Raw genomic sequence first — 26,604 nt, 5'->3', positions numbered from 1 at the left:
GCATCCAATACTACTTAATTTATTCAAAAAGATAGAAATGGAGGGAAAACTTCCAAATTCCTTCTATGAAGCCAGCATCACTCTCATACCAAGCCAGGTAAAGATACAACCAAAAATGAAAACTATAGACCCATATCCTTAGTGATCATAGATACAAAAATTCTCAACAGGATACTTGTAAACCACATGGGATGCTGTTCATTTACACTCCCAGATAGATACATGACTTGAAAACTCAGCTATGTCAGGGCTGGAAAGATGGTTCAGTGGTTAAGAGCATAAGAGCACTGACTGCTCTTACACACAACCTGGGTTCGATTCTGAGCCTTTGACAAATTCAACATACATTTATGTTAAAAGTCTTAGAGGTAACTGGACTGGAGGGAACATACCTCCACATAATTAAAGCTATATACAATAAACCCACAGCCAACATCATTCTAAATGGAGGAAAAACTGGAAGCATTCCCACTGAAATCAGGACCCAATGCTCCCCACTATCTCCACTCCTATTTAACATAGTGCCTGAAACTCTTGCAAGAGCAATAAGACAAGAGAAGCAAATTAAAGGAGTAATAATTGGAAAAGAAGAGATCCAATTATCTCTCTTTGCAGATGATATAGTATATCTAAGAGATGCCTAAAATTCCACCAGAAAACTCCTAGAAATTATTAACATGTTCAGTAAGTGGCAGGTTACAAAATTAATCTACAAAAGTCTGAAGCCTTTCTATATACCAATAACAAGCAATCAGAGAAAGACTACATGGAAATACTCCCCTTCACAATAGCTGCAAAAAAACATTATAAAATATCAGTTTAGGAAAGGATTTTCTAAACTGGACATCAATGGCTTAGGAAATAAGGTCAAGAATAAACAAATGGGAACTCATTAAACTAAAAAGCTTCTCTGCATCAAAAGAAGCAACCAAGGAAGTGAAGAGAAAATCCACAGAATGAGAGAAAATCTTCACCAACAACACATCTGACAGATGTTTAACATCCATCATATATAATGAACTCAAAAAATAAAGAATCAAGAAAGGAAGTAACCCAATTAAAAGAGGGGATAAGGAGCTGAACAGAGAGTTCTTAAAAGACAACATAAAGATGGCTATGAAGCATCTTAAAAGATGTTCAACATTACTAATAATTAGGGAAATACAAATTAAAACCATTTTAAGATTTCATTTTACCCCAGTAAGACTGGCTAAGATCAAGAGAATAAATGATACCAAATGTTGGAGAGGATGTGGGGAAAGGGGAAGGCTTATCCACTGCTGGTGGGGCTGCAAACTTGTTCAACCCCTATGGAAAGCAGTATGGAGAACTCTAAAAAAACTACAAATGAACCTACCATTTGACCCAGTTATACCACTCCTTGGCATATACCCAAAGAACTCATCCAATTGCAGAGACACTTGTACATCCATGTTTGTTGCTGCTCTTTTCACGATAGGTAAGAGATGGAAGCAACTAAGCATCCCTCAACTGGTGAGTGGATAATAAAAATGTGGTTCATTTATACAATGGAGTTTCACTCAGTGGTAAAGAAAGATGAAATCATGAAATTTTCAGGTAAATGGATAGAAAAAGAAATTGCTATACTAAGTGAAGTAACACAGCCTCAGGAGAAAAAAAAAAAAAAGAAGGATGTATGTTCTCCTAGCACCAAATCCTTATAAGTGAGTATGTATCCAGACATAACTACAGGAACCAGGATAGTGAAAAGGAACCAGGGAGGTAAAGGAAAAGAATCTGAAAGAGAAGAACAGTAGGAAACAGGCATTAATAAGGGAGATATGGATCAAAATGGGGTTATTTTAAGGGGATGAGGAAGGGAGGGTTGTACAAGGAAACTTGGGGATAAAAGGAAAGAAGGAACTCAAGAGATGTGGGACCATAGGAGAAGGGTATTATTAAGGGAGAAATGGAGAAAATGGGGGCGCTTTAAATGGGGAAACCATGGTGGAAGAGTTAGACAATGCGAGAGATAAATAATGCCTAGCTGGTTTTAGGAAAACCAGGGGGAACCATATTAATTGAACAACCTACTGACAAGTTATACATACAACTAGCTCAAGGAATATAATACATTTCTAGGCAAGGTTTATTTGAGAACATTTGGCCTTTGCCCAAGCTTTATCTACATGGCACATGGTAAATTAAATGTACCAGACTGGTGGAACTAACCTTCTTGGATGTCTAACAGCCACACTTTGAGGCCTATACTAATTTGGTCAGAGAGACATAAAGGAAAGTTTTTGTTCCTTGCCCTCCTAGGTCAACTAAGCTCCTAGGGACTATGAGCATCTCTTAAAATGTCCTGTAACTGTGGTGAGTCACCTGTCCTCTTGATCAAGGAGGCTGAGGATACCCCACCAGATGGGCTTGAACCAGTGTCCAGTCTACAAAGAGGAGGGTCAACTCAGAGGAAACAGTTCCTCCATGCTTCCAAGTGAAGCCAGCCACGGTCAAACAGAACCTTTGACTTATCTTCATATAGATGGAACTGGTAATAAGAAAGGAGCCAGGAGCTCCTCCCAAGCCCATGTGACCCCTGAGGAACAGATCCTCAAATTACCTCAAGTATAAAAATAAATTGATTTATTTGGGCCAACTGTGTGGTCTTAAATACCCAAAAGGAAAGTATAACCAAAGAGTAAAATCATATTTCTTTAAGAGTTCAAGGGATTACACTTCCTAGACAATTATTTTTCATTGATGATTTTGTTCCTAACCAGAAAGTACTTCTCAGATGTAAGACTTCAAATCTTGATCTCCAATACTGTAGTGCCCACCTGTAGCTAAGGGAGACAACCAGCTATTGTTCTAAAATGATGGATAAATTTGTTTTCTCCCCCTATCTAGAAGCTTTGGAGAGGGAACTGACGCTGATTCTAATCACTCCAACAGCTATCAAAATACCTGAAAGCAAACTCCGAGTCCATCACTCTAGAGTCCAGCCTTGGAAGACAAAAGAAAAATGAAGAGGAACCCAATAGAGGGATGCTTTTGGAAGCCCTTGTCAAGAAATTCCAATGGACTCTCATATGAACATTTGAAAATTGCCCTGTTCTGACTTTTTTCTAGTTCCCTGTCTAGAACTTGTAATGCTAATTAGTCTTGCCTTTACTTCTCCTTCACATCTCCTAGTCACGATTCAAGGACTTTCTTTTCCCCCTAGAGATAAGAGTTATACAATTTTTGAGTCTTTTATATAGATCCACTGAAGGGGTACTCCAATTGCTTCACCCTGCGTCCCTGTTCAGCATGTAAGATGCCAGAGCTGTCTGTGTCCCTATTCCCTATTGGCAATTTGGGTAACCTCTTCAGAGGATGGTGTGATAAGAATAGGATGTAGGAATTAGCTAGGCAGTTAGGGTAAAAAGACTCCAAAGAAAAGTAGCCACTTTCTTGGCTAAAAGTCAAAATGTCCTTGGTCCTCTTAGCAACATACTCTGTTTCAAAGGCCAAAAATGTTGAAAGTATTTGGTAACTTGTATCTAATCCTTAAAAGATTGTAGGGTTACTTCTTCAGAGGGGGGGAATGTTAGAGTAGCCAAAAGCCCCATAAAAACAAATATATAAATCAAAGAAGAAAGTTAACAGAAAAAAGTGATGGGGCGATATGGGAGAAGTTGGAGGGGAGGGAGTGGGCATGGATTTGATTAAAACCCCTTATATGTGTGTATGAAATTCTCAATATTTATTTTTTTTAAAAAAAGAGTTCATGTGTATAGCTAAAATCTACATAACAAAAAACAATGCCAGACAAGAGATACCTTCCTTTGAGTTGTTGGCCAGGGTAGCCCAAGAGACTCTCAGACAGTAACCCAGCATAGAACTGGGAAAATGAACAGCAGACCCCAATCTTATCTAAAGGAATATTGGCAACTGATTGCTGCTAGATCAGGAAGAGCTGATCTTCCTAAAATAAGGATCTCTAGATAGGCTGTCTAGATTCAGTGGATGGACAAGCACTGGGGTATGGCTGGGGGCACTGACAACACAGTGGACAGTAACAGGGATTACAAAGTATATGGGTTCCAGTGGGGTTGGGGGGTGACTATGGGAGGGTGCCATTTCAGATGTGGGTATATAGATGAATGAGATTGTTTGGGATGTTCTGTATAGAATACACACACACACAAATAAACAATTTTTTAAAAAAGTTATATTTGAAGAAAAAGCATATTTGCTTCATGTTAATTAGTAGAGGTGAAACATATTGCCATTGAAATCTATGTGATTATTTTATATCCATGCTTGGGTGGATCTGGGAAAGTAACCGACTGTGACTAGTAATAATCAGATACATAGAGATTAGAGACACATGTGCAAACATCTAAGTGTTAGTAGCATTAAACAATGAGTTTTTCTGTATGAAACAGTATATTTTAAAATGGCCTATCTAGAGGTCTTTGTTTTAGGAGAGAAAACCTCATTCAATTTTATGTCTTATAGGGTTTATAGTGAGTTCAATATTGTATAACTGTATTAATTCACTTGTAAACCTAAAAATTTACAGCCAATATTGAAAGAGATGCATCTTTGTTCTGGAAATTGTTATTGAATATGTTAATGCTGTAATGAAATACTTCTAATCATGTGGTTATTAAATAAATAATTTTTTAAAAACTTCTTTCCAATGACCTGTGTGGGAACTTAGGATATTGAGGAGGAGGCTCAGCTGTAGGATGCTGAGAGGCAGGCAGCATGGGGCAGTGGCCTGGGTTTTCAAGGACACAAGCAGAACAGCTTGAGTTCCAGCTTGTGTTCAGTCAGGCCAGGCCACTAGGCCAGAGCACTGGGAGGATGCCTTCAGAGGAGCCATGTTCCCCCAGGCCTTGGTGAGGGGTGGAGGAGGTTATCACATGCCGAAGGAGAGGACAAAAAAGTCCAATAAGTACAGAACCCTGATGGAGAACCTCGGATGGAAACATCTAGAACATTCTCTGCCTGGGTCTCAACTTGCAGAAGGCAAGTAATTGTCCTTCAGAATCATTCCCTTGCCTCAGAATAAGGTGGCAAAGATGCTAATCCCCTGATGACCCCACTTGTGATGGTTAAGATTTATGGTCAGCTTGACAAGATCTAGAATCACCTAGTAGACAAACCTCGGGCATGTTTGTGAGGATATTTCTTGATTGAGTTATCTGAGGTTGGAAAACCCAGCATAATTGTGGCCAGCACCATTCCATGGGGTACTGGACTGAAAATAAAGGAGAAAGTGAGCTGAGCACCAGCATCCATAGCTCTCTGCTTCCTGCCTGTGGATACAATGTAACCAGCTGCTTTGCTCCCTGTGTGTCTTCCCCACCATGATGGACAGTACCCTCAAACTGAAACCCAAAATAAATCCTTTCCTCCTTAAGTTGCTTTTATTAGGTATTTTGTTGCAGCAATAAGGAAAGTACTAATGCACCACTCCAATTCACTTTGAATATAGTGACCCACCACACTGTGATGACCCATACCTCCTGTCCAGAGCAAGGTAAGTTCCTGGCCCTCTCCTCTTCATCAGAGGAGACCCTTAGAGACAGGAGTGTGCTGAACAATGTCACTTGGCCCTCTGAGGAGCAGGGACTCACTGCACGGCAGGCAGTTCGGAGGGCCCAGATGGGGAAGAAGGCTTGGCCAGGACCAATCAAGCAAGGTCATCATCCCACTATTGCCGGCCCCCTAGAGTAGACTCTACCTGCCAATGCCCAAAGAGCTTCATGGTGTCATGAAGGTGCCCAGGTGATAGAATGACCCACAAAGGCCTACTTTGCACCAGTGCCAAAGATTTCTACGTCCCCACTGGCCATCCATGCACAGACAGTCTCTTTGCACAAGGATCAAATTGACTTTCTTTAGGCAGTGTTAGGGCTTTGCAGACAGTGAGTTCGCTAGCTGGGCTTACTAGCCCCTGCTGCCTGAGTGTCAGCACACAAGGACATGTGTTCCTGTGTCCCTGAATATGTTAATTACTTTCCTCATTGCTATGACAAAATACCTGATCAAAGCAACTTAAGGAACAAAGGGTTTACTTTGTCACAGTTTAGGAAATATGTTCCCTCCCAACAGGGAGGCACTGGTGGCAAAGGCAGGGCACAGGCACAGAAGACCAGCTGGTCACATGACATCCCCACTTAGGAAGCAGAGGGCAAACAAGGAGCGGTCCTGGACTATAAAGCCTGAAGGCTTGTCCCCAATGATCTGCTTCCTCCTGCAAGGTCCCACCTCCTAAAGGTTCTACAAATCTTCCCAAACACACCAGCAGCTGGCCACCAAGTGGGCCACCAACTCTTCAAACATGTGAGCCATGTAAAACACATCACATTCCAACCACAAAAGTGGAATGCCCCCAAGCCTCTTTGGCCATCTCTTTGGTGCAGCCCTTTGCCAAGACAACAGAGAAGGAAGGATAGTCCTGTCCTGATTGAAAAGGCAGAGCATCTCACACAGAGAAGTCACAAACAGCCTGCACAATCTGGCTTGGGCTTGCTCTAGTATAACTGTCAGTGGAAATCCTCAGCTCCCTTCTCAGGAAACCCAGTCATTTGTCATGGGCACAGTGCATGACCAAGAACTACATCTCCTTCCGCCCTCTAGCACCACATAATTTATCTCCCAGAACAGCTGCAGACCCTTGAGCACAATTTGTGGGAAGTCAGAACATGTGATACAGTGGTCACCCGTCCTCCTGTGACCCTTCACAGATAAGCATCAGCCTCCCTCAGAATGAGGAACTGGAAACCAGAGGCCCCATGCTGCAGGAGATGACATGTGAGGTCAGCTTACCCGAAATCAGCACAGGTGGGCAGAGGTCAACAGATCTTCCCAGGAAATGCAGTGTCTGCAGAGAAGGAGCATCTACAGGAGGCTGTGGGTCCCACAGGGATGGAAGGAGGGAAGCAAATGGAGAAGAGAGTGAAGGAAGGCCAGCCCAGCCATGGCAGGAGGTCTTCAGACTCCTGCAAATAACCCTCCACAGTGGCGCACTTAAGTTCCCAGCTGGAAGGAAGCTCAGAGAAAACTTACTGCAAAATTTGTTCTGTTTGAGCAGATGGGAAATGACCTTTCTGCTCACTGAGCATTTTAGTGGCAAGCCTGGGGGTGGAACTAGGGAGTCTTCCCTGGTACACAGTGCCTGCTCACACAAACAGAATATTCCTTCTCAGCAAGTAACTCATGAAACATCAGCTGCATGCAAGCCTTTGCACTAAACTGCACATGGATCACAGATGACAAACGAATCACCTCACAGGAAATATTTAATATAAATTGTGGTAAAAAAGCACATGGTGTAACCACGCCCCTTGCTTCATCTGTGGCTGGAAACCAGGAGCTAAGACTTGAAGAATTTGCTACATGAAAATTGGCCTGGAGTCCCATCGGAAAAGAGCCCTCTGCTCCCCCCACTTCTTCCTACACCTTTGCTAAGCACAGCTTTGCTCCAAACTAGGCAGAACAATTTCTGGCTTTCATACACTTCCCATACAGACCCGCTTATTGCAATCCAATCACTAGTATTTCAGGTCCCACCCTAGGGTTGGTGCGTGAGGACCAGATGTGGTTTGTGTTCTTTCTGCCCCCAGAATTCCAGACTTCATCCCAGCACCCACCAGAGATCAGAATACACCACTTCAAGCAAAGAATAAACAAATGAATGAGGGGCTGGAGAAATGACTCAGTGGTTAAGAGCACTGACTGCTCTCGCAGAGGATGTGGGTTCGATTCCCAGCACCCACATGACAGTTATGAACTGTCCTTTACTCCAGTTCCAGGGGAATCTGATGCCCTCTTCTGACCTCAGCAGCATTGCATGACACAGGTGTGCTCACATACATGCAGGCAATAGAGTCATGCACATAAAAATAAAAATAATAGAAGCTGGGAGTGGTGGCACATGCCTTTAATCCCAGCACTTGGGAGGCAGAGGCAGGTGGATCGTTGTGAGTTCAAGGCTAGCCTGGTCTACAGTGAGTCCAGGTCAGCTGGGACTACAAGGAGACTCTGTCTCAAAAAGACAACAACAAAAGCAACAATAATAATAATAATAATAATTAATATAATAATTTTTAAATGAATGAATGAATGAGGAACTCCACAAGACACAAGGCAAGGAAAGAACTACAGGCATCCTAATGTTCCCAGCCAGGCTGGGTGTCCTCGTGAGTCCTGAGCCCAGCTTAGCTCCTGCTCCCAGAAAAGAAGGGAGATTTAATACAGCTTGCTTCTTCTAGGTGGTTTCTGTTCAACTTTTTTTTTAATGGCCTTATTAAAACTCCTTCCTCTTGATTGCTCTCTTAAAGCTTGGAAAAGTCCTGGGCTTCTGGTCTTTCCATGAGAAAAGTCAGGGCTGCGGAGATTGCTCAGTGGGCAAAGAACTTACCATGCTAGCATGAGGATCTAAGTTCAAATTCCCAGAACCTATGTAAAGCTACGTATAACGTGGCAGCACACATTTGTAATCCCAGCATTTCTACAGTGAGGTGGGAGGCAGAGTCAGGAGAACCTCTAGGAGTTCAAGGACCAGTTAGCCTGACTTATACAATGTGAACAACAGACTCAAACAAGATGGGAAGTGAGAACCTACACACATGTCCACACTCACACATGCAAACACACATGTACATGCACAGATATCATACATACACACATATACACATGCCTATACATACCAAGGAATGAAAGGGTTCTCAAGCCTTGGTTTTCACACTGAGACAGTGGAGGATGGTCAGGAAGGGAAGAGATGTAACTAGAAGGGTCTAAGGGCCATCTCCACTGGTGGTCTGGGACTGGTTCATGAGTTTGCAGGATACCTCTTCCAGAACAGGGAGCTTAATTTGCCAAGATCCCATGGCTGGCCTGAATCAGGGGGAATTCCTGGCCCTAGCTCTATGATCTGGGTAACTATTTGTCCAAACAGGACACCAGGACTCTGCCACTGCCAACCTGAGTGCCCCAAGCCCAGGTAACAGACAGCTCTGCCTCTGCCTGGACCTCAGATAACAAGTGCTCTAGGCACATTAAGCAGCTGATCCCAATGCTTGGCTTTCAGGCCTTTCCATTTCTGGGCAGGACCAAATATATCCATCTCACCCACACTTGCTCTCCTAAATAGCTACCCAGTGCAGGAGTAAGTGCAGCAGACGGTTAATAGATAAGTATTCCAACGTCAAATGACCTTTCCAGAGCCTCGGATGCAATCTACGACCTGCACATTGGATGAGGTGTAAAGCGTGAGCTCAGACTATGGAGATGACTCAGGCAGGAAAGTACTTGCTGCACAAGAACGAAGACCTGAGTTCAGATTCCTGATACCTACACAGAAAGCCCAGCATGACAGTGTGCCTATAATCCTAGTGCTGGGGAAGGGGAAAAGAGGATCACTGGGGTTTGCTGGCCACCTAGTCTAGTTGAACCACTAAGCTCCAGGTTCAGGGAGAGACTGTCTCAAAACCTAAAGTGGAGAGAGATGGAAGAAAAGACACCCAACATTGATCTCTAACTTCAACATATGTACACATGCACACACATGCACACACACATGTAAATGCATGCATGTTGTGAATGAAAGTTCCTAGAAAGAAATTACATCTTTAACTGAACCTCCTGCAAGGCAAATGAACTGATTAGCACTTTAATGACTATGGAGAGTTTGGAATGTTGCAGACCCAAAGCCTAATTACCATTCATCTTGGGATATCTTTAGCCCCATTCTTTGCCCACTTCTGTGTCAAACCAACAGAACTTAGTTTCCACCTACTAAAAAGGCTAAGAATACATCTGCTAACATCTGAGACCCGTAGCAGAGGCTCCTCTGCTTCACTGTAATCCATCTACTTAATGTTTCTAGTAATGTATTTGAAAAGTGCCCTAATTTATGACTTTCTTGTTCTAGTACTATAAAAATTTCATGAAACTGCTTCCACACTGGAAAACAAAATTGGGAGTAACCTAAATCTGTGTTCCTAAGCTGTGGTCACTCACATTTGGCTCCAGAATAAGCTATCTCTTATCCTCTTTAAGGAGAGAGTGTGCTTTTGCATAGACACATAACACACACACACACTAAAAAATGTAAAGTTATGCATATTAGCCGCTAATCATGCCCCAATCATACAAGCTCAGAGACTTATGTGTGAGGAGGTGCTGAAGAGCTGTAATTTTACAAACCAAGACAGGGTCCAGAGCCTAGAAGCAGAGGCAAGTCTCCTTGCAGTCCATCTTTTTTCCTGGGGAAATAACAAGATTGGATCCCGTCCTGTTAGGGCTACAATGTACTGAAAGTTTCCAGATAACTTGCTTTCTCTACTAGACCATCTCTACAGAAGGATCTCAGGGACTTCTTTGAGGGAAAGAAATAATATCGTACCCTGCAGCCCAGGGGCCATATCACTAGAGCTGTTAGCAGCCAATCCTGTGCCCTGGCAATTCTTAAAAGTCAACCTTAGCCTTCTGTCCTCAATAGGCCAATTAAACAGGCAAGTAGTAGTGAAAAGCAGAGAAAGTTTTGTTCAACGTGGCCACAATGGGAGAAGGAAAACAAGGAGCACTGACATCCACCCCCCCCCCACACCCCAGTCCATCTTCAGGGTCCTTACATTAGGTTTAGGTTTTACACAGAAGGCAAAAGGCCTGCATAGCTAAGTCTTCCTAATCAGGGTATGGTCCAGCCTATCATTGGCTCATCATTGGCTCAACTCCAATCTCTGACACATTGTCAGAACTGTGTGAAGTCTCTTCCTAGGAGACAAGCTCTCTCTCTGGCTGGCTCCAGGCTTCTACCAGAATTAGACTCCTGGGGTTTTGGGGTCTGTTCTTTCAGTAGTCTGAGAGCCAAAAGGAGGAGCATAGGTGTCTTTTTAAAATATCTTCATCCCTACCAAGATGGTTGCAGTCAGGCATAGTGCAGCCGATGTGGAGACCTAAACCAAGCATTCACCAGCGCCATGGTTGGCCACCCTCCACCAGACTGTGCAGCGCTTTGTTCAGCAGCACCATCTTGTGGCGGCAGCAGAAACAGCATCCACTGGAGTGGTGATGGGACTCATCAGTTCTTTTCTCCAGTGTCTAGAAGACCAGATCCAGGTTTTTAGTTCAGGAAGCCTTTTCCCTTCTGACCATGGAGCTGATAAAGACCCTAGTAGATCACTGCCATGTAATCATGTTGTGTTAGTTTGAATGACAAGTGTACCCTATAAGCTCATCTATTTGAACACTTGGCCAGTTGGTGGCACTGTTTGGGGAGGTCATGAAACATCCACACAGTGTGGCTTAGCTGGGTGAAGCATGTCACCGGCAGCTGGTCCCACTTCCAGTTTGTTGTCTCTCTGCTTCCTGCATGTGCATGAAGATGTGAGTTCTCTGCTTTCTGTTCCAGCTGCCTCCTGCCATGCCTCCCCTGCCACAATGGACTCTTATCCTTCTGGAACCATAAGCCAAATAAACTCTCCCTTCTATACAACACCTTGGTCATGATGTTTAATCAGAGCAACAGAAAACTAACACGTGTCTTCCACGTCTCTACAAATAGAAGGAGCACTTCAGTTCTGACCTATCTTACCAGTAGGGGCTGTGTTTCAGTTCTGCCTTTTTTAAGGTTACAGCCACCTGAGAAGGCCCCAGTCCAGGTGTCAGTATACAAAAAGGAGCAACTTTCTGTTATTACCCAGACCCTATAGCTGCTGATTTCTCCCGCAGAAACCAGGCCACACCTTTCTAGAGTCTCTCTCCCTTGAGAGACTTAATAAGAAGATGTGCTATACCGTGGCCTTACAGTTCTCTCCTCACTGATGCAGCTGTAAGCAAGTCCATCTCCCCACTGATACTGGGGCCTGAGATAACCTTGAATCTTAACTCTCTTGTCTAAGGCATTTCTTCATGCCAGGAACAATACAAGCTAGGTTACATGGAACCTTCTCCTCCCTGCTCCCATGAAAGTCATAAACTCCCCCTTTCTATAGTATTGAAGGCTGTTCCACTTCAGACCCTTAACACACTGCCTATTGTGTGAGGTCATGTCTCCTAGGCTCTCTTGCTTCAAATCCTCATCATAGCTGCCTGTGACTGTGATCCTGGAACTCTCCTAATAAAGTTCTTATGAAGGGTAATTCCATGCCAGCCCTCCTTTCTACTAATCTGAGTTTTCTTTTATAAGTTATAACACTTTCCAAGAAACATGACACACTTACAAGGCGACACTGGGATGCACATCAGGGCATTTCGACTCTGGACTTCAGCACTGCATAGGCCTTTCTACCCACAGCAGGAACAGGTCCTGCATATCAGGACCATGTTACCTTCAGAGATTGTCCCCCTTTGGATACAGTCCAGCTAAGGATTCCCTGGAAACCCATCCCTATCTAGCTCCTTCCTCAGTGGGCATAATGCTGATAGTATTTGACTTTTGTGTGGCACAAGTCCCTTGGATCAAAGACCATATGTACCACATGCCATGCCATGGGGAGGGTTGTTTCATTTTCCATTTTGCTTAGCTGATGCAAGACACATGCCTAGGCAATCAGCACAGCTTTTTGAGAATCGATTTGAATTCTGTCAGCCTGGGTGTCATTAACAAACTCTGCTAATACAGCAGTATGAACATCTGTAGGCCCAAGCAAAGACAAGAACTCATTTCTCATAAGCTACATTGGCACTGAGAAAACTGGACAGGCAATCAAAAAACAGAGACAAAAGGGAAAAGAAGAGAAAAGGGGAACATTTGCCCAGACCTTCCTGGGGGAAGGGGTCTTGACTCTCAGGGGTCTCCTACACAGGAAGGATCAACATTCAGTTCAGAATGTCTCCATGCAAGTGAGTCCCTGGTTCTGGGGAAGCTTCCTGCAAAGCCACTTGGCTTAGCAGACTGGAGGGGCTTGAGCACAGACATTATTGCCTAGCCTGGAACTTGCATAAGAGTTTGACAGGTAAGCTATGGAGGAGAACATGCCGGGGGAGAGGGGCACAGAGGAGCAACCCAGGATGTTAGGGTGTTTAGAGGAGCCAGAGGCCAAATAGGAAGTCCTGGGAGGCTGGTGAGGGGTATGCACTTGGCCCCACAGGTATAGTGATGACATGAGTCTTCCCAGAACTGTGTTACAGATAGAGTATGAGCTGTCCTCAGGGATATGATGAGTGAATGATGCTGTGGCATTCCTTTCCTCTCACAACCTCTTAGGTCTCATGGCATCCTAGGGCCAGGAGCATGGCAGCAAGGTCTTCACTCTCACAGGATTCTCTCCTGGAGAGAATACGAACAATCCACACAGTCAATCTTGATGGTCTGTTGAAGATGGCAGCTGTTTTATTGCTCTGAAGACTATGTTCTATAACAGGTGGTGTGCACATTAGCGATGGGTCAAAAGCGGGAGTGACAGAGGCCTGAGGTTGTGAACACCACTTCCTACAGGTGTGAACTCTAGGTGGAGGACCCAGAAAAGTCAGGGCAGGCATAGCTGAGGCTGGGGTGGTGTATTAGTCAGGGCTCTCTAAGAAACAGGACCGGTAGAATGAATATATATCCAAGTAATCCAACAATGGCTTTACCACACTAGAGAGGCTGAGAATCCATAGTCGCTCTGTCCACAAGGCTGGATGTCTCAGTAGTCCCAATCCGGTGCTGGAGGTCTGACAAATTCCAAAATATCAGCTAGTCTTCGGTCTACAGCAGCAAGACGAACCCACCCAGCGAGAGAGAAGGCAAGCCGCAAAAAGCCCCGTGTTCTCCTCTGCCTTGGTCTTTTATACCCGCTGCCATCAGAAGGTAACGCCCACATTTAGGGTGTGTCTTCCGGCTTTAGATGATCCAATCAAGAAGATCTCTTTCATTTCAGTTAATCCCAGATCCAATCAAGTTGACAGCCAGGATTAGCCATCACACCAAGTTAGCTCTGCAAGCAGTCTTTTATAATTATAAACATAATTTCAAAAGAGCTGTTTCCTTTGGGGAGCCAGATGCTATGGGCAGACCATGGGACAACTATTTGTCTAATGGGTAGTTACGCCACAGTTTAAATTTCACATGTTCACAAATTTGACCTGTGTGTGTGTGTGTGTGTGTGTGTGTGTGTGTGTGTGCATGTGTAGGTGGGTGTATACATGTGTGTTTGTATGTGTGCACGAGGGCACACATACATGTATGGGCACATGTGGAGGCCAGAGGTTGACTTTGGATGTCTTCATCTATTGCTCTCCACCTTAATTTTGGAGACAGAGTCTCTCATTTATACTGGTGATCACCAATTTGACTAGACTAGCAGACTCCTTGTCCCTGGGATTACAGCCATGTGTCACTGCCCTCTGCAGGTTTTAAGTGGGTGCTGTGGATCCTAATTCGTGCCCTCATGTTTGCATGGCAAGTACTTTACCCATTGAGCTACCCAGACCTCTTTGAGATCATTTTTAAAAATTAAATGAACTTTGAGAATGTTTCATTTGGAAGTTTGAAAATATTGAAATGTTTTGTGATACAGAACAGGAGCTCTGTCTCACACACAGCAACAGGTGGTTAGATTTCTGTCGCTTTCCCAGAGTCTGCTCTGCGAATCCAAGGCGATGCCATCCCTCTTCCAGCCAAGAAAGATCTTCTTAACCTCCTGGGACAGCTGAGAGGCAGAGCAGTTTGGGGGAATCTGCCTAGAATTACAGTGTCCTCAGGTATCTTGTGGTTCCTCCAGTCTGAAGCAGGATTGTGACCTCCTACAGTCCAACAGGAAGTCCATCGCCCATTCCAGGAGTAAGCTGAACCATAGCCACACAGAAAATAGCAGAGAGCCGCACAGAAAACAGGAGAAAAGGCAGCTGATGAGGTCTTCAGCAGAGAACTGCAAATCCCAATATTTCAGAACAAAAAAAAATCAACACTCACGAGAAGCCTGGGTAGAAGATACAGGTAAATGTTTCACGGAAGAGATGTGCATAAGCATTGTCTCTCATCAGTGATGAAAGAACTGTAAACTGAGGCTCTAGGGAAATACGTCTGTGCACACAGAACAAGGAAATATGTCTTGTTAGATGCAGCAGTGTGCCCCTCTGGATGACAGTGCTCAGGACAAGCACCAAGCTGAGAGGCAAAGCACATGGAATGTCAGGTGTGGGATTTGAAGAAGTGTGCATAATTATTCCTTAATCCAGGAAGGCGTGCATGATAGGCCTTCTCCCAAGAATCTACAAGAGCTTCCTCTGCAAATGGCCCCAGGCCCTGTCCCTGGAGGCTGTACACTGCTTTCTGGTCCATTAGAAGCCACTCAATCTTGGGATGCCTCCCCTCCCTGACCCTTGACAGCACTCCAGTGTTAGGAAGCACTATAATTGACACTGTCCCTGGAGCCTTCACTCTGCTCAGGACTGTCATAATGCAGGTGGTAGAGAGGGAGGAGAGCCTATGGAATCAGCCTCCTGTTACTGACACCTGAGATAATTATTTTATAAAGAAGAAAGGCTTATTTTAGCTCATGTTTTGGAATTTGTGTGTGTGTGTGTGTGTGTGTGTGTGTGTGTGTGTGTGTGTGTACATGTGCATGTGGTGGCCAAAGGTCAGCCTCAGGTGCTATCCATCTTGTTTTAGTGAGATAGAGTCTCTCAATGGCCTGGAACTCACCAAGAAGACTAGACTGACAGCCAGTGAATCTCAGAGATCCACCTGTCTTTGCTGCCCTGGCACTGGAATTACAACTAGGTACCACCACACCTGGCTTTGGACATGAGTTCTGGGGCTTGAACGCAGGTCCTCCTGTTTCTAAGACAAGCACTTTACTGCCTGAACTAGTTCCTTAGCCCTGAAGTTATAAAGCCACATGATCAGGCCAATCCATTGCCTGTTTGTTTGTTTTCTGAGACAGGGCCTCAGGTGTAGCCCTAGCTGGCCTGGAACTCACTATGTAGACTAGGCTGGCCTTGATCTCACTGCTTCTCAGTTCTGGAATTAAAAGCAAGCCTGGTCCCAATCTTTTGCTTTATGCCTCTTGTTGGGGGAAGACACACGTCATTGTGGCAACTTAAGATGTAGCATTCCATTCACTCTTTGGTTGGATGTGAAAGAGAAAAAGAGCTGGAGTCTTATAATCTCTGTTGAGGGCACATCCTCAATGATCCAGAAATGGTTAATTTTGATTATTTACTTACAGGTCTAGAATCACCTAGAAGAAAAGCCTCTGGGCAGATTAGATGAATCAAAGTGGGAAGACCCACTTTAACTGTGGATGGCACCATTCCATGGGTCAGGGGCCTGGACACAAAAGGAGAGAACAAACTGGGGCAGCACTCTGATCCTGACTGTGGATGCACCGTGACCAGCTGCCTTTCCGTGACTTCCCTGAAGTGACTCAAACTTATCTAAAATAAAACCTTCTTTACCTTGCTTTGGTCAGGTATTTTGTCACAGTAGTGAGAACAGTCTTAAAGACTCCCTTACCTGCCTCCCAGCAGTGTCACTCTGGGGAACAAGCGTCCAACACATGGGCTGTTGGGCTCATTCTGAAGATTAAAATTCTAGCAGAGCCCATGGGATGAACCAGAAGGGACTGGAACAGTGTTGCCAGCATAGTGGCAGAGCTGATGTGAAAATGTGTACAAAGGTGTGGCGTCGGACTGTGCCAGGGTCACTGGAACTTCATAGCAAACCCAGGACAGGTATCATGTGACCTGGGCAGGCCATTCTGACGGTCAGGTTTTGACTAAGAAGGAAAGAACTGTTTGGCATCCCTTGAAGATTGCCACCTGCAAGAGAGACACTCTTTAATGGAATTTTCTTAGGAAAAGGAAATTTCACCTTTTCCTCAACCACAGATTTGCAATGAATAAAAGGAGCCCCTGATAGGTTATTTATCTATTCATTTATTTAGTTATTTATTGTTGCAATACTAGGGATGAAGCTCTGGGCCTCATGCTTTCTAGGCAAGTGTTCTATGACTGAGCTGCACCCAAGCCCCCTTTTGATTTTTTTTTGAGACAGAGTCTCTGTATATAATACAGGCTGACCTTGAATTTGTGGTTCTCATGTGTGAGCCTCCTGAGTGTTGGGATTTACAAGTATATGGCATGATGCTTAGCTCCTACTGGGTTTTATTATTGATTTTTGTGTGTATGTATACTTGTATGGGTGCATGTACATCCCCTCTGGAGGCCAGAGGCTGCTGTCAGGCATTTTCCTCAATCATTTCTCCACCTTATTTTTTGAGACAGCATCTCTCACTAAACTTTGAACTTACTGATTGGCTTGCCTGGCTGGCCAGTCAGCCCTGGGAATCTTTCTGTCTCAATCTCTCCATTGCTGGGAATATAGGTGTATACCACATGCTCAGCTTTTTACATGGGTGCTGGGGATCTGAACTCAGGTCTTCATGATTTCTCAACCAACACTTTACTGACTGAGCCATCTCCCCAGCCTTGCTGGCAGGGTTTTAAAGAAGCCCAGCACTGAGTGTAGCACACTTGGGGCAGCTTGCATGGAGTACATGCTTTAGCATTGGGTCCTCTGTCTACCATGAACCAACTGCTGGTGAAGTGAGAGTTGTTTTCAGAGATGAGTACCCCCATTCTGTGGAAGGGAAGGTGGGACACACAAGTTGTAGCCTTCTTCCTCTCTATATCAGACTGTCTCTGTCCGGCTGCATGCATCTTTAGAGTGAGTCTAATGGTCCATGTGCTTGGCAGCTGTCCTATCTCCCTTGGGAACCTCAGAGCCTCAGTACTGAGAGTGGCCTTGTGGGCATCAGGCACAACAGCCCACAGGCAGGAAGGGACAACAGTGCAGACCTCCATTCATTCAGTCTTGAGGGCCAGGACTCCAGCCTAAGAGCCCATCTTGCCTTCTCCACATCGCCATTGTTATGTCTATAGTACAACCTGAGAGTCAGTTAGGTCTGGTCCCAGGGCACGTACTTCTGGAACATTGTCCTTGAACTTCATGTACACTATCAGGGAGTGGGCTGGTTCTCAGGTCACTGGTATACAAACCATGGGTTGGAAGGAAGACCTTACCTGTCTCACCAGCCACCCTCAGCAGCATAGTATGGTGGTTTGAAGTGTCTATCCATTTCAGGCGAACTCTCTGGACCACCGGCAACTCAGCATGACCTAGGTTAATGGTCTTGGACCCCTCCTTGGGTGTGAACATTTAGAAACAGGCTCAGGATGCAGAAGAAGCCAAGGCTCTTGATGTAATCCCAGGGGGTGCTTACCTGGGGGAGGGTACAGAAATGTGCCACGAGCTTTGCCCTGGCCTGTGTGTCCCAGATGAAAAGGGCATTAACAGACTGTTGCTCTCTTACTTCAAGTCTTCTGTCCATATTTTAAATATACTTGGCTATCCTCCTGGGTAGAACAGTTTCCAAAATTTTATATCAACCTTTGTACCCTTGACATGGCAAGGATCTAAAGGGTCTGTTCTAAAACCCACTCCGTTTTCCTACTGACTGATCCAGTCTTGACACATTTGCGATCTGAGCCCTATCTGTGAATCTGCTCAGATAGTGTGGTTGGTGCCAGGGGCCAGCACATATGTGTTGGGAATTTAGATGTACTAACTGTTAGCAGGGGCTCTGGAGAGGAAGCCTTGGATCCCTCAGGTCCTGCTCTTGTGGGCCTCAACATTTGCTTACTCAGGGAAGAGCCGCTGGGGTCTGTTGTGTGCCACACACCATTGTAGGTGTTGAGATTCTGTGGTGAACATAGGTCCTGCTTACAGAAGTCTTGCTTGGCAAGTGAGGAGGCCTTAGCCTGTGAGGTAGTCTTCCAAGTCCCAGGGTGACTGCATTTGGGGAGACTGGGGACACTGGACTGATGATGTGGAGGTCACCAGAGGAAGGTGGCTTTGTACACATTTTTGATCATATGTGTGGAGGCCAGGGGACAACCTCAGTGTCATTCCCCTGTGGCTGTCCATCTGTCCATCACACACACACACACACACACACACACACACACACACACCTATATATATATTTTGAGATCAAGTCTCTCATTAGCCTGCAACTCACCAAGCAGGCTAGCTTGCTGACCAGGGAGCTGCAGGGAACCACCTGACTCTAAGATCTGCCTGTAAGTGCAAGATGTGATATAAATGGTAACAGCAAGACCCTGAGAAACATGAAGTGGAACGCGAATCAGTTTTACTCTAACCACTTGAGGTGTTTATATGTGCTTAAAATTTAAAATCTTGGTTTTTTTGTTGTTGTTTGACAAGTATACATTTTACTTCATAAGAAAAGTTATTAAACATAAGTGTTATATCAGTTATATTGCTTAGTGGTAGTCAAAATTATACTTCTGTAATTCAGTGTAAAGAATTTTGTGTACAAAGTTCAATTCAAGAAAAATTTCATCCTCTACTTCTTTTCTGGGCATTATCATTTGCCTTATTTCATAATTGTGCTTTCCATAACTGTCACAAAGCATAAGACAACCAGCTTGCTGGGCTGAGAGGCTCACGTTTTAGAGGTTCTGCACCTGGTCACTTGGCCCTGCAGCACAGAACATCGTGATGCAGGAGGAACAGCTTGCCTTATGGCAGTTAGGAGGCAAAGAGATGGAAAGGTAGGAGTTCTCCACCTGATCTGAGGGCACAGTGTGACAGGAGGCCCAGGTAAGTGACCCAGGCAGTGGCCCTATGAGCAAAGGCCTTCAGAAGGGAGAACAGGAGCCTTCCTCCAAGAACAGGGGAAGGCCTGTGTGGTGTGGTGTCAGAGTATGAGAGTGGAAACACTGATTGGTCTGAGATTTATTTTTATATTGGGGCTGAAGAGATGACTCAGCAGTTAAAAACACTGGCAGCTTTTGCAGAGGACCACATGGCAGCTAACAATCATTTGTAACTCCAGTTCCAGGGGATCTGACACCCTCTTCTGGCCTCTATTGGCATTACATGCTCATGGTACACTTACATACCTGCATGCAAAACACTATACACATTCAAATAAGAATAAATGAAAAATTTAAAATTTACAAAATATTTTATTACTTTTTTGTGTATATCTGTGTGTGTGTGTGTGTGTGTGTATGTGATGTGTGCAGTTGTGTGAGCTTGTGCAGATGCACAGAGTTCAGAAGAAAGCATCAGGTGACCTCCTCTAACACCCTCTACCTCTTCTTTTGAGGCAGGGTCTCATTCCTGAACCTGGGGTTTGAATTTATGCCTGGTGTGTTACATGGATGCTGGGATCTGAACTCTGGTTCACATGATTGCAGAACAAGGCTCTTAACTGCTGAGCCATCTCTCCAGCCCCCAGGATTTTTAAAGTGTGTGTATGCACGTGTAGAGGTCAGAGGTCAATGTTCGATAGCTTCCTCAATTCCTCTTCTCCTTCCCCTCCTTCTCTTTCTCCTCCTCCTCCCTCTACTTTACCTACCTAGCCATCTCTGTGACCCTGGCTTTGCTATCAGAGCTCAGACAAAGATTGACTCACTCATAACAGGTGATATTATTCTACTTGAGTTTCAAAAGGATCACATGAACGGCTTTGTAGAGAATGGGTTAGAAAGGAGAAATGATGTATCCTGGTGAGGAATCGCATGTCTGCACCAGAGTGAGAACTGCAGAAATGAAAGAGTAAGGAGGACATGGAAACAGGAAGCAGATGACATGACATGATGGATGTGGAAGGAGAGGGGCAGGTTAATGAGGCTGTGTCAGTTACTTTTCTCAGTGCTGTGACCAAATACCCAGCAGAGTCAACCTAATGGAAGAGAAGTTTATTTTCGCTCGAAGTTCTGGAGGCAACGGTCTATTGTGGGGGAACTCATGGTGCCTGAAATGCTTATCTATGGTGGTGGGAGTTTGCAGCATAGCTTGTTTACATCTTGATAGGTCAGGAAGCAGAGAGAGCCAGCTGGAACTAGAAGTGGCTATCACCAAGACCTGCCCCTAGGAACCCACTTCTGCCAGCTAGACCACAGTCCCAAAAGTCCCAGAACTTCCCAAAACAGCTCCACTGAGAACCAATTGTTCAAACACACAAGCTTGTGGTGAACATTTCATATCAAAACCATAACACATGCCCAGGTGTGGGGTAGAAGATGGTGTTCCATATCTGGTTGGGAAGATAAGGGTATGAGGGATAGCAGGGAAGATCAACCTTAAGTTTACACACTCGGTGATTGTACATGTAGATCCCAGGAAGAGGCTTTTGAAGGGTGCAAGTATTTGGGTTGGGAGCTAAGGCAGTAACCAGCACAGGGTGAGACTTGGTTGGAGTTGGGGGCTCACCAGTGCATTGCTATGTGGTGATGCTATGTAGGTTGGGCAGACACTAGTCTGTTGAGAGAGTTGATCCTGTGCAAGGAGGACCAGGAGTCTTCACCAGGACTTAGGGCCTAGTGGAGGAAGAATCAAATCAGCAAAGCTTGTGTGTGTGTGTGTGTAGGGGAGGGGTGATTTGGAATCAGAGACCAATGGAAGCTGGTGTTGAGTTCTCTTTCTCAATTTTCTGCATTCTAGGATCCCAGCCCATAGAATGGTGCCATTCACCAGATGGGAGTGGGCTAAGGAGTGACAGGGACGCAAAGCAGAGCAGCACTGGCTGACTGTGCTGAGGAGTCTGGAGTCAACATTGTCACTGGTGGGGAGTGGCAGCCATAGCCCTAGCCTGATTCAGGATGGAGGGACTCAGCAGGAGCAGTGGGCTCTGACCTGGAACAGGAGTCTCTCCCACTTCTTTCCTCTACCCCCCTAGCTGGGGTGTGGCCCACAGTCATGTCTCTGTACTCCTTTTATAAAGAAAGTGAGGGTAATGACTAACCCCTGCTTGTCCTGCTCCGTGGAGTTTACAGTAGATATTAATCACCTAGGGGAACTGAGGAAATATTTGCAGGTGTTCTGCAAGGGGCTGGACAGTTAGTTTTAGTTACTTTTCTCATTCCTGTGATAAAAACCTGACAAAAGCAACTCACGAGAGAAAGGGTTTATTTTGGCTACAGTTCAAGGATAAAGGCCACCAGGGTGGGGAGGTCCTTGAGGCAGGCACTTGAAGCAGTTGGTCACATCTCATCCATAGTCAGGAAGCAGAGAGAAGGCTTGTACTCAGCTCGCTTTCTCTGCTCACCCCAGGGAATAGTGCCACTCATTTTTAGGTTGGGTCCTTCCATCTCAATTAACCTAATACAGATACTCCCTCACAGGCTTGCCCAGAGGTCAAATGATGCTGGAGTGTGCCTTGTCTTCTAGGTGATTCCAGATCCTGACAAGTTGACAATTAACCCTAGCCATCACAGCAGTGTTGAACAAAATGCAGTCCCTGCTCTGGTGGGGCCTGCACGTTAAGGAGACCCAGACAATGAGTGGGGAGCTAGGGAGGGATTTAGGGTATGTGGCAAGGCAGAACTGGCAAGACTTGCCGATGGGTGGGAATGTTGTATGGGGAGTGTGCCACTCCCACTTTACAAGAGGGCTTGAGGTCTGGGCGTTAGGAGACTTATCAGCTGAGGTGAGGGACAAAAGAGGGAACTCTGATGCTGTGGATACCAGAGTCTTGGTGCAGAGAATGTGGAACAAACTGGGAACCATCACAGGTCAACAGAGCAATATGGTGGACAACCTGCCTTGGATTGTGGGAGCCAGCTCGGAACAGAGCCCAGCAGGCTACTTTACATATGCCTTGGGAGTCCGTGTTCCTTTCACTGAGCCAGGTCCCTTTACCGCTTTGCCGATTTTAGGCTCTAATATTCCTCAGTGGCCTAGCTTCTGCCATACAAGGATTGTCCCGGAAGGGTGTTCTGCACTACATTACCACCTGTCCCGGAGTGGAGCCCACCTTTCCACAGACTCCAGAGGTCTGGGCAGTGGTGGGGAGATCCTGTCCCATCTGGTGTCAGTAGCAATTGGACTGCAACAGGCTGATGAGTGCTCTTAATCTTTCAGGAACCTTGACTAAGGCAAAACCAGATCCTTGGCTTCAGTGCAGAAAAGAAGCTCATGATGAGCCAGAATGAAACAGAGTTGGAGATTTATTTATTATTGATTGATTGACATAGGGTCTTACTATGTAACCCTAGCTGGCCTGGAATTCTCTGTATCGATCAAGTTGGCCTTCAGTGCACAGAGGTCTGCCACCTCTACCTTATGAGTGCTGGGACTAAAAGTGTTCACTCCTAAACCTTGCTTGTGATTTATTTTTTAAACTTAACACAGACCTTAAAGTACAAGGGTTAAGTGAAAGAAAGGTATTCAGGATGAAAAGAAGACATGCTTGAGAGCATCGTATGGGATCCTCAAGGAGCAGTCGCAATTCATTGTCTTTACAATGGTAAGCTATCGGGGCTGGAGAGATGGCTCAGCAGTTAAGAGCACTGGCTGCTTTTGCAGAGGACCCAGGTTCGATTCCCAGAACCCACATCATGGCTAACAACCATCCATAACTCCAGTTCCAGTGGAGTTGACACCTTTTATTGACCTCTGCAGCCATTGCACAACATGGGCACACTTATATACATACAGGCAATATACTCATACACATAAAATAAAAATAAATACAATATTAAAAAAATAGATACAGGATTTTGGTGGGGTTTGAAGTGCTTATCTTCAAAGGCTTGCTAAGGAACCTAAATGAGATGACAGTTCTTCCTGAGGGAAGGTAAAAAATCTTGATCCCTTGGGTACAGGAAGGTGGAGTGTCTTTACTGTAAACAAAGTCAATAATATTGTTTGTAAGATTTCCAAAAGAATGTCTGGAAAAAGGATTGAAGGCTTACCCACGGCCATGTGCATTCAGTCCTTAAGCCTGGTTTATTGCTATTTTAATACAAAACACCTTTCTATAAAAAGAATATTGTCTCTATGTCAGCAACTTTCAGAATCAATGTTAATTTTGCTGGAATAGTTGCTCTCAGCTGATGAGACTTCAACCAGGCTCTAGGCTAGGGGCTCAGTTTCCTTCCCATGTCCCCATCATTTTCCAGTCTTTATATCCTGCCTAATGGGGACCAGGTGGTGATATACTCCATGCTTCCGGAATTCTTTCAACAGTGAGAATAGTCCAGAGAGCCTGGGCCCCATCTGCTGCTGTGACACTATCTACTCCTGACCCAGCTCAGGAATACACACTGCAGCAGTCCTGATTCATTCTCTCTCTCTCTCTCTCTCTCTCTCTCTCCCTAACTTTTCTCTCCCATATATCGAGATTCGTTCTCTCTCTGGCAGGCAGATGGAGGAAGCAAAGTACTTCCAGCTGTGGAAATGCTGGAGACACCCCCCACCCCCCACACACTGTAGGTCTAGTGAAGAGATTCCTGGAAGAGTCAGTGACCTTGGGACCTGGGGATACGACTCATCAAAGTGTAAAGTTTGCCCTAGATTGGTGATAATTAGGACAAACATATTTCTTGCTAGACTTTTAATGAAAAGAAAGTATCAGCCCATGGCAGCCACTCTGTAAAACAGAACCATTATAGTGAGGACCAGTGTGGAAAGTAAAAAGCAGAAGGTCTTAAAGGATGGGGACCAACATTGCCCAACCATTCAGTATTCCACTGAGTCACTGGATGCACTGAGGCTACAGGCAGAACTGGACCCAGAGTATGTGTTACCAGGAAATCAACAGGACTAAGCTAGGTAGGAAGCAGCGAGCCAGTGACTTAAGTAGAAGGAGGGTACACAGAAAGCACTCTTGGAGTTTCTGTGCTATCTAGGGACCCATGTATGGCTGGTTACATTTAGATTTTGTTAAGTTCAAGTGTTAAAAATTTATGTGTAAAAATGGCTTAAAAATGGCTTTAAAAGCTCCATTTGGACACTGGGGAGATAGCTTAATCAGTAAAGTGCTTGCCTTGAAAACGTGAGGATCTGAGTTCATGTCCTAGAACCTATGTAAAAAAAGCCAGGAGCAGTTTGTAATCTTAGCATGGGGGAGTGGAGACAGGAAGACCCCCTGGAGTCCACTGGCCAGCAGCTTTGCCTACTTGGCAAGTCCCAGGCCCTTGAGAGACCTTGCCTCAAAAAAAGGTGGAGAGGATCTGAGAAATGACACTCAAAGTTGACCTCTGGCCTCCACATGTATACATATGCATGCGTGCACTCACTCACATGAACACACACACACATACACACACACACACACACACACACACATGAAAAGTAAAAAATAACTTGAAATAGATGAACAAAAGCTATGGATTTGAGGATGCAGACATATGCATAAGAATAACTCATTAAGAATAAAAGATGTTAACAGCAAACAAACTTGAACCATGTATAAAAGTACTATATGTAAAAATGCGTGGTGGTATTTAAACAAAAACTTATACTTGGGTGCTTACAAAGATTAATGGGCAAAACTTTCAACTCAATGGTGAAAAGAATCAAGAATGTAAACCAAAGAAGTGGAAAGAAGGAAATACAAAGAACAGAAATCAGTGAAAGACAAAAATGGAACTACAATTTAAGACAACCAGAGAATGTTAAAAACTTTATGCAAACAGTCAATTTAGGTAGCTTCTTGACAAATATCACTTAACCAAAACTGACTCAAGATGAAATGGAAAACCTGAATAGACACTGTGCTGGATAGCTTTAGTTGTCAACTTGACACACCTGGTTAGAGGAAACCTCAATTGAGGTATTGTCTCCATTGGATTGGCCTGTAGCCATGTCTATGGGACATTTGCTTGATGATTGACTGATGTGGGAGGGCCCAGCCCATTGTGGGCAGTGCCACCCCGAGCAGGTGGTCCTGTATTGTATAAGAAAGTAGGCTGAGCACAGGTCGGAGGAAGAAGCCAGTAACCAGTGTTCCTCTATAGTCTGTGTTCCATGAGTTCTTGCCTTGGCTTCCCTAGATGATGGACAGTGAGCTGTAATCCAGGTTGGTTTTGGTCAGTGTTTCTATGGCAGCAATTTAAGCAAACTAAGAACAGACACATAATCATCAAGAAAACAAAATCAGTGTTTAAAAGTCTACAGAGGGCCAAGAAGATGGCTAGCAGTAGAGTGCTTGCAATACAAGTGTGACTACTGGAGTTTGAATCCTCAGCACCCATGTAAATTCCAGGCAGGCATGGTAGCCCACTTGTAGCCCCAGCACATGCGAGGCAGAGACAGGGGATCCCTGCAGCAGGTTGGCTAGCTAGACTAGCCAAATCTAGAGAGCTCTAGGTTCAAGTGAGGGACCCTCTGTCAATATATAAGGTGAAAACAGATGGAGGAAGACATATGGCATCAGCCTCTGACCTCCACACACACGCTCACACATGTGCACATGCACCCCCACACATGCAAACATGCATACATACACCACACATATGAATGCAAAAAAGTCTATAGTAACTGTCTTAGCATCTTTATTGCTGTGACAAAACACTCTAATACCAACTTGAGGAGGAAAGGATTTATTTGGCTTCATCTCCCAGGTCACATTTCATCACTGAAGGAGCTCAAAGTAGGAACTGAGGGCAGGTACCTGGAGGCAGGAGCTGAAGCACAGGCCATGTAGGATATCTGCTTACTGGCTTGCTCCAGGTTCCTGCCCTGGGGTCTAGCCTTGGCTTCTCTTGATGATGGACTGTGCTTGTAAGCCTACTAAACCCTTTCCTCCCCAAATTGGTATTGGTCAGTGTTGGGGACCCCTGTTGTGAAGTAGTCTCTCCATGTCCGGAAAGCCCACGAGCTTGGTTTCATAT

This window comes from Nannospalax galili, unplaced genomic scaffold, assembly GCF_000622305.1.
Source record: "Nannospalax galili isolate Female #2095 unplaced genomic scaffold, S.galili_v1.0 scaffold213, whole genome shotgun sequence".
Lineage (NCBI taxonomy): Eukaryota > Metazoa > Chordata > Mammalia > Rodentia > Spalacidae > Nannospalax > Nannospalax galili.
This window is presented reverse-complemented; position numbering follows the sequence as displayed.